This window comes from Lynx rufus, unplaced genomic scaffold, assembly GCF_022079265.1.
Source record: "Lynx rufus isolate CCGP_SWC_20201006 ecotype Redwood Valley unplaced genomic scaffold, mLynRuf1.p SCAF_9, whole genome shotgun sequence".
NCBI classification, from domain to species: domain Eukaryota; kingdom Metazoa; phylum Chordata; class Mammalia; order Carnivora; family Felidae; genus Lynx; species Lynx rufus.
This window is the reverse complement of record NW_025814897.1, coordinates 101248270-101257732: the sequence shown is the minus strand read 5'-3', so window position 1 is coordinate 101257732 and position 9463 is coordinate 101248270. Positions and strand designations below refer to the sequence as shown.

The 9463-nt window shown below is 37.1% G+C and overlaps 1 pseudogene; it reads right to left on the bottom strand.

The window, feature by feature from the left end:
* Positions 1-3894: 3894 nt before the first annotated feature.
* Positions 3895-4837, bottom strand: LOC124506181 (olfactory receptor 5D13-like; annotated as a pseudogene).
* Positions 4838-9463: the final 4626 nt, after the last annotated feature.

Here is a 9463-nt window from a genome sequence, read left to right as displayed (position 1 = left end):
TGGAGCAGGAGTCAGGGAGGGGCACAGAGAGAGAGGTAGAGAGGGAATCCAAGCAGTCTGCACACAGTCAGTGCAGAGCCTGAGACAGGGCTTGATCTCATCACTGCGAGATCATGACCTGAGCCAAAATCAAGTTGGATGCTTAACCAACTGAGCCACCTACTCACCTGACAAATGTATTTTGGAAGCATGTTTAACTCTCTAAAAACAATGGGTGCCAACCAATCCATTGGGTCTACTTTACCTGAATACCACCCAATTAGATCCATTCAACACTCTCCCTGGGCCCCTGACAACCTATCTCTTACCCTACTCTTGCAGGGACCCTAACACAACAGAGGCTATTTATCACAAGGAATAGAAACATCTGTGGTAAGTGACATTGAAAAGAACAGCTTTAAATCCAAATGACAGCCCTGCCTTAGTTTAAAGCTGAAGTTCTCTTTTCTGCTTATTATGGATCTTTGATAAGAAATACAATTGCTGAGAAGTCTGTTTTGCTTGCTGTTTGCTATGAGCATTGTGAGGCCTTTCCTGAATGTAACCCGCTGTGTAGTAGAATGGGTTGTAAACCTTCCTAAATGTAGTCTGATATGTAATGGAATGAGTGATTGTACATAAACTAACCGGCATTTCTCGCTTCTGTAAACCTGCTTGCTTAGCACATTCCTCACCTACCCTACCCCCTTCCCCCTTCCCCCTTTTTTTCCTCCCGCCACAAGTAACAGACAAAGCCTTCCCGCCAAAGGACAGACAAAGGACGCCCAATCAGAGAACAACAAATGTCCTTACTTTAAAATCAACTAATCAGGCCCCTCATAATTTGAAACCTCCCCTGTGCTATTTGTCTCTGTCTATAAAAACGCTGTACCAACCCTGATCGTGGCCTCTTGCGTCACCGGCGACGAGTGCGCAGAGGACCAGGTTCGAACCTGCAATAAACGACCCTTGCCGCTTGGCTTTGACTTACGACTCTGGTGGACTTTTGTGGGAGGTTTCGGAACTTCGGGCATTACAACATGAATCCCAGAGATCTGCATTGTCATTCGCACACTGGGATTGGCATCAGTTCTGCCCTGCCTCTGCTCCCCACCACTACACCTCTGCACACTGGGAATGTGAATTCTTTCTGATTTCCTTTCACAATTAGAAAGGTAAATAATACATTTGCCAAATCAATGTTTGCATGTTATGTGCCTTAACCCATATTCATCTGCCCGAGGCCTACTATTTGGTTGAGTTTTCCATGGTCTATGGTTATTCTCCAAGATCCATCTGTCTCCCTCTTGCTTGAAGAACTCTTCATATGACTTCTTTTACTGACAGTCACCAGATGTTCCTTCACATTCACATTTTTTGCTGGTTCGGGGAACAAGCTGAGGAGATTTGGCCCTTGCAGAGGGTCAATACTGAGAAAATAATCTAGCAGTGCTTTGTGGAGACACAGGAAATTTATTTGATAAAGTTTTCTAAAAATTTAGTGATGGGAGTGCCTGGGTGGCTCAGTTGGTTACACGTCCAACTCTTGATTTTGGCTCAAGTCATGATATCATGGTTCGTTAGATGGAGTCCCGTGTCTGGCTGGCTCTGCCATGAACAATATGGATCCTGCTTGGGATTCTCTCTCTCTCTCTCTCTCTCTCTCTCTCTCTCCATCTCTGCCTTTCTCTCCATCTTGCTCTCAAAGTAAACATTTTTAAATGTTTTAAAAAAAGAATTTACTGATAAATTGAAAAGTAAAGAAATCCTAAACTCATTATTAATTTTTCCCTACAGAGCCTTTGTTATGTTCTAGGTTTCTGTGGGAGGCTGGGTATGTGAACCAGAGAGACAGATTGAAATGTCCTGGGAAATTTCATGGTGTTTAAGAAAAAAAATATCTCACAAGAGAATTGAGACCTTGCTCAAAGGCTTGACCATCTCTCCCCTCTCACAGTATTTGTCTGGCTATTAAGCTGCAGAAGAGAAAGTTAAACTCCAACACGAGAAGGACAGAACACAAACACTACACATTTTAAGATCTGAGGGAGCTACATAGGAGCTAGGTCTCTCTCAAAAGCCAGCTACGCTGAAGGAACAGTGATGGATCATGGGATGATTTTAATGGTTTCTTTCCTATTTTCAGAGAACCTCTCTTCCCCCTCTTATATCAGCAAGACTTCTATGACTTCTATGACTTTTATGACAAATCATTCTTCTAATCTCCCTCTGTTTAGAGCCAAGAGTACTTCATTTCTTGTCCTCACCAAACATTTACTCATGGATACAGCATCTGTCTTTTCTCAGAATTCATAACAATTTGAAAACCATTCTTCCATAAACAAGTGTCACCCTTACCTCAAATCTCAAAAGGACAATTACGTGACAGGACGATTATACCTCATCAGTACAGTTTTCAAAGTCTTGGTAACATAGATGCTATAAGATTACCAAAGGCACAATGCAAAAGATTTAAGTATATTAACAAGTTTATATAGTAGCATATTTTATTTATTTACGTAAATTTAAGTTTCTCTATGTTAAACTGACAAAAACTTGTCATATCTTTCCTGCCAACTCTTGTTTATCCTTGATAGGTTTCTAGAAAGAGCTCTTCATGAAAGACAAACTACTCCTTCTAGAAAAATCACTTTTTAAAGGCAAAAAGTCAAAAAAAGTTTATAAAAGCAAAAATATCTCTCACACACTATTTTTCCTATTCTTTTCCATTTCCTATATTATTGCGTGTACCAGAGAGAACAATTTTTTCTTCAGTTAAAATAAATAAGTCGGATTTCGTATCTTACAGATGAATACTGAAAAAGAGAATTGTTGAGGTCCATGGGAAGTGTTCACATAACTTCAGAAGACACAGCTAAACTGTTCCCAAAGTCATTTTATGTTTTACCTCCATCCGAAATGTGTGAGCAATCTGCTTGCTGCACATTTTCACCAGTACGTGATATTTCAGTTTTATTTATTTTAGCCATTCCGATGTGCAGCAGTATCTCAGCGTTAATATGAATTTCACTGATGATTAATAATACTTAGTGTCTTTTCATGTGCGTAACGATTATTCATTTATCTCGTTTTGTCAAGTGTCTGCTTACATATTTCACCTTTGACTAGATCCTTTGTCTTCTTGTCTTGAGTATGAAGAGCTTTCTTTCATATGTTCTACAAACAAATCCTTTGTCAACCATGTGCACGTGCATACATGTGGCAAAGATGTATATATAGCAAATATTTATTCATAGCCTGTGGCTTACTTCTTAACACTGTCTTTTACCACCAAGGAACGTTTGCAACAGATTTTAATGTTGATGAAGTTCTTTTCATCAGTTTTTTGAGGATCCATCCTATTTGTGTCTTATCTTTAAGTGACCAGATATGCTTGGGTCCCTTTAAAGTTTCATGAGTGAAAGTCAACTTCTGCCGTTCAATACAACAAACAGCAAAAGGTTGGCTTCTGTACAAGGTACAGTGAGCTGACAGAGCTGACACACCCCGCCAAAGCCGTCCCTGGAACATGAACCACCTGATTGTCATTCGAGGGAACCGTTCTTGACCTGCACGTATTTGATGAACTGGTGATTAGTTTTATTTTGGAAACATACATATGAAATCATACTACATGATAAAATAGTTTAAAATAACTTACAAACATTGCAAAAATATTACGATCCAAGAGTTTATTTATTTGTTTAAGTTTTGGTTTACATGTCTGGAGATATTTCCCTAAAAATGAATGTGTACAAAATCAATTATCATAAAATGCCCTGCCATAAATATATTCACTGAAACATATTAATTGCAAAATGATTTGAATCATCAACTGCATGACAAGGGTTGAACAATCTCTAGCATAGTAAATCAGTTTGTTTTTTCAGGAATAAAATAATGAATCTAACAAGATTATATTGAGGGACAAAGCAATTTTGCAACAACTAATCTCAATGTGTCCTTCACATCTTTGTTTCTAAGGCTGTAGATTAAGGGGTTCCGCATGGGAATCACTACTGTGTAAAACACAGATGCCACTTTAACTCTGAGCCAAGAAGTTTGAGGATTAGGGATACAGTAGAGGAAAAGGATGGTCCCATGGAAGATGGTGATGGCTGTCAGGTGGGAGGCACCGGTGGAGAGGGTTTTCCGGCACCCACTTGCAGAAGACATCCTCATAACAGTGACAAAAATGAGGGTATAGGACTTCAGAATAACCATCAAGCTGCTCACCTCATCGAATATGGCAATAATAAAACAGCACACCTGGCTGATATAGGGGTCCGAACAGGAGACAGAAACAATTACAGAGTGGTCACAGATAAAATTATTTATGATGTTAGACTCACAATAGGATAATGCAAGGAGAAAATACGTGAGTGTCAGGGAACACACTATACCCCATGAGTATGACCCAGCCACCAGCGGAGCACAGAGCTTTGGAGACATAATAGCAAGATAGAGCAAGGGGTTACAGACCGCCACACAACGGTCATAGGCCATTGCTGCTAACATAAAAGCTTCTGTTACTCCAAATATGCAAGCAAAGCAGAACTGCATAATGCAACCAGAGAAAGATACGGTTCTGTCTTCCACAATCAAGTTCTCCAACAATTTAGGTGTCACTGTGGTGGAATAACAGAAATCTACAAAGGACAAGTGACTAAGGAAAAAGTACATGATCATGTGGAATTTCCGATTTATCTCGATGATTATAATCATGCCCACGTTGCCCACGGCAGTGGCCATATAGATAGACAAGAAAACCAGGAAGAGTGGAACCTGGAGGGCTGGGTATTCTGAAAAAACCAAAAGAATAAAAGGGTATGATACTTAGATTTCCTTCAGATAACATCACGATTCCTGTTGATTGAAAAGTTATTTCTAAAAGTAGACCTGAATGGAAAGGAGAAACAGACAGAAGAAAGAGGCTTCATATGCCTCTGTGAAGTTGACACAGAACAGTGACTCTCAACGTGTGGTCCCCAAACCAATAGCAGCGAGAGCACCTGAGAAGTTGTTAGGAATGCAAAGTCTCCAACCCCATCACCAGCTTTCGGAATCAAAAACTCTGGGATGGGGCCTGCAATTCCTTTTTTTTTTTTTTTAATTTAAATGTTTATTTAAATTTGAGAGAGAGAGACAGAACATGAGCAGGGGAGGGGAGACAGAGCAGAGAGAGAGGGAGACACAGAATCCAAAGCAGGTTTCAGGCTTTGAGCTGTCAGCACAGAGTCCAAGGTGGGGCTCAAACTCACAAACCGCAAGATCATGACTCGAGCCAAGGTTGGACATTCAACCAACTGAGCCACCCAGGTACCCCGGGCTCACAATTCTTGATTTGACTGGGTCTCCAGGTGATTTTGCTGCCTGCTAAATTATGAGAACTACTAGGCACATAAATAAGTATATGTATTTATTATTTATATATATTTATTATTATATTTTTATATTATAATATAATTATAAAATATAATATATAATTATAAAACAATATATTATATATAATATTATATATATATATAATTCTATTGTTTAAAATTCAGCCCTTCTTAGTATTATTACTATTGGACTGAAATATAAACTTAGGGCACAAAAAGAAATTGTAAGAGCGAGAGAGGCAGACAAGAAGCACGGAGTACTTTGTTATGGTCCTAAGAACCATACTAAGGATCAAGATCACTTGGCATTGCAAATGGTGCCCCATAACACTTAGTATTCATTGTTTTTATATATTTAACATTTTCCAGGCATTGTACAGAATTAAATATGCACGGAATTTATGAGTCGGAATAAACCTTAAAATGTATCTAGTCTGTGCCATCTGCCTAATGCTTGAGAATCCATTACAAACTCTTACTCATGAAATAATCATCTAGCTTCCATCAAAGCCTCCACTAAGGTGCATGGCCTACAGGGGTAATTTTGTAGGCCTTTCACTGACATTTTGCTTACCATGTATTATTTTAATTCATTAATTAATTTAGATTAATTAAATTTGTTATATATTATAAAATCGTAAATATATAATTAAATTGTATATTTTTTGAGAAACAGAAGAAGTATCTTATTTTCACCAACAATAGCTCCATACAAAATATGTCCCGTGATACAATGGAAATTACACATTTTCTTAACCAATGGAAGTAAGCCCTCTCCTACGGTGAGGCAAACTTGGGGAAGGTAAGGAAGTTAGAGCAGGAAGCCCATAAAATGAATGGTCCCAAGATTTAGACATGAGACTACGACAGAATTAGATGGGCAATCTGTTCCATCTTCTGAAGCATCAAGCTCCAGACTCAGCAACGTGGCTGCCTACCTTTCCATGTGCCACAAGCAACCCCACACATAGAGCATCCATCAGCAGCATTTTTTTTTTCCAACAGCAAGAAGGACCAGGCAGATACACTGTAAACATCCATTGTTGTTCAGGCTATTTTAATAAATGAGTTCCCTTCATCATGTGAAACTATTTGCAAAACCCTGCTTATTAGGGAGATTGTTGCTACTACTGTTCTGGCTTTTTGGCACGCTTCTTAGGTCAATACCAAAAAGTTATTCAGAAAAAGACTTGGTAGCCCAACCCTAGCAATTTAAAAGGTTTTGGTGAAAACCAATGGGACCGGATTAGGTTTGTATCCAAACAGAGACCAGGCCTATGGAAATACAAAATCAACAAATACCCCATGATTTTCTGTGTCTTTCCCATTGCTCACTGTTGCTAGTTTCTGTCATACGAAATTTAATTCTCAAAAACATTCATGCCTCATGAATGAAAATTAAAAGGTCTCTGACCAGAGAAAGGGGTCCACGTATAATTTTTGGAATAATCTATATGAGCTGGAGCTCCATGTTTTCTTCCTAAATTGAAAGCTACTGAAAAAGAAATGAACTGACCTGACACCAGAAGCTCTTGATTGTTTTACTGAGAACGTTTTTTTTATGATCAGTGAATCTCAGGCATTTTTCTTCTTAGTAATAAAACATTCTTTACAGTAGCAACAGGCTTGAGGTTTGAAATAAAATGGTAGTATATTTCAATAAGTATAACCAGTCAAAAGGCATTTTATTTCCAGGACCTAAGAAATCTTTGGGAATTCAAAGAAAAAACCAAAAGTTGAATCTACAATCTAAACCCTGCCAAACTCTGGGTCTTATATCTGCCTCCATAACTCTGAAGATATAGATTACAGAGAATTACAATTGGAGTGTTCTTCAGTGCACCACAAATCTTACAGTTAGTTGAAACACCGTCCCTTGGGTCATCGTGGTATATGCATTTTCTCTTAAATCATTAAGGATAATTACATCACCACATCTATTCCACTAATTGCTTTTAAATTTTGAATTATTGAAGTAATATGTATTAACTGAAGAAAACGTCAGCTGTTGAGTTTGAAATAAGTAAGGGGAAAAAAGAACAATTGAGAAACAGCTGTTAGGAACTCAACTGCATTTTTAAATTCCACAGTAAGTTTGGAGTGGAATACTGCCCCAACGCTACCTTAGGGAAAAAGAAGGTGACCATTATCAGTGAAACAATGCAGATATCATTTACCCCTTGATATAATGTGATGAGAAAGTGTTCACCTTTCTGACACTCTTAATTCCATAATTCCAGCTTAATATGAAAAGAATCATTATGCAAACTCTTATTTGGAAGCATTCTATGGGATACCTAACCAGTATTCCTTAGGGCTGTCAAAGTCAAGAAAAAAAAAAGAGTAAAAAAACTGTCACAGACCAAGGTAGACTGGGGACACACAGCAACTGCATGCACTGTGGTATCCTGGATTGGACCTCAGAAAACGAAGAAGGCATTAACGGGAAAAAATAAGGAACCTATATAAAGTTTAGATTTTAGTGATCATAACATACTAATACTTCTTTTTAAAATTTTCATTTTATTGTGGTAAGAACACTTAATGTGAGATCTACCTTCTTAAGAGGTTTTTAAGTGTGCAACACAGTATTATTGACTACAAATACAATTTTGTACCGCAAATCTCTAGAACGTACTCATCTTTCTTAACTGAAACTTTATAACCACTGATTGGTAACTCCTCTTTTTCCCTTCCCCCAGTCCCCAGCAGCTATCATTCCACTCTTTTATTCTATGAGTTTGATTATTTTAGATAACCTCATATAAGCAGAATTTATTTTTTCTGACTAGCTTATTTCACTTGCATAATGTCCTCAAGGTTTATCCAGGTGGTCACATATTGTGGAATTCCCTTTATTTTTAGGGCTGAATTGTCTTCCGTTGTATATTCATACCACATTTTCTTTATCCATTTATCTGTCCATGGACATTTAGGTTGTTTCTGCATCTTGACTATTGCTAATGGTTCTGCAATAGAACACAGAAATGGTAGTAGCTCTTTGAAATATTGATTTCAATTCTTTAGGATAAATAGGATTACTGGATCACATGGTAGTTAAATTTTTAATTTCATGAAGAATCTCCGTAACTATATCCATAGCAACTGCACCATACTGCATTCCCATCAACAGTGCATATGGGTTCCAATTTCTTCATTATCTTCACCAACACTTGTATACACACACACACACACACACACACACACACAGATGTGAGGTGAGTCTTATCGTTTTAATTTGTATTTCCCTGATGACTAAGTGACATCGATAATTTTTTTTCATATACCTATTGGCTATTTTCAATACCTATTTTCAATATTTATGAAAAGAAGAAACTCAAGACTTTATAATATAGATTTAGCCATTTATATTTGCAAATTACAACTATAACTTACAAAGCAGCTCTGCATATCATCTCAGTTGTTTCTTGAATAAAAATGGGATTATCATGAGATTCTAATGTCTACCTTGTCAGAGAATGTACTTTCATAAAGATAATTGCATTCTGGATATTAATGATCTGGGAGTTATTGTAAGTACTCCAAGCATGTGTTGCTAATTAGAAATAGAAATTGGACCATTCCCCGGATCATTAACTCTCTGTAGTATTTGAAACTCCCTGTACACAATACATCGCAATGGAAAATTTCTGGAAGTCTAAGCTAATTATAAGTAACAGAATAATCAAAATCTGAAAATAGATTGAAAGTTTATAATTTCATGAAACTAGCTAAGGGTATAAAATATGAACATTGTCAGAAATGGTTGAAGTAATTATTGAAGCAGAAGTGATGTATCATATTACAATTCAAAGAAGACAATAGCAAGTCCTCTAAAATTATGGAATAAAAGAGTGGGGATGAATCTCAATGAAATTTTAGCTCATTTTTTATAGGTTCAGTATAATCTGGCTCTCAATGTGGCATACTGATATTTGTAATATAATATATTTACAACCTGAAATACATAGATCAAATATGTAAATATTGAACTAAATACAAATATATTAATATATATTTGTATCTGTATGTTATCTGTATATATGGGTATTCATATCTCTGTATATAGGCATCTACCAATTAATCTACAAAAAGAGAAA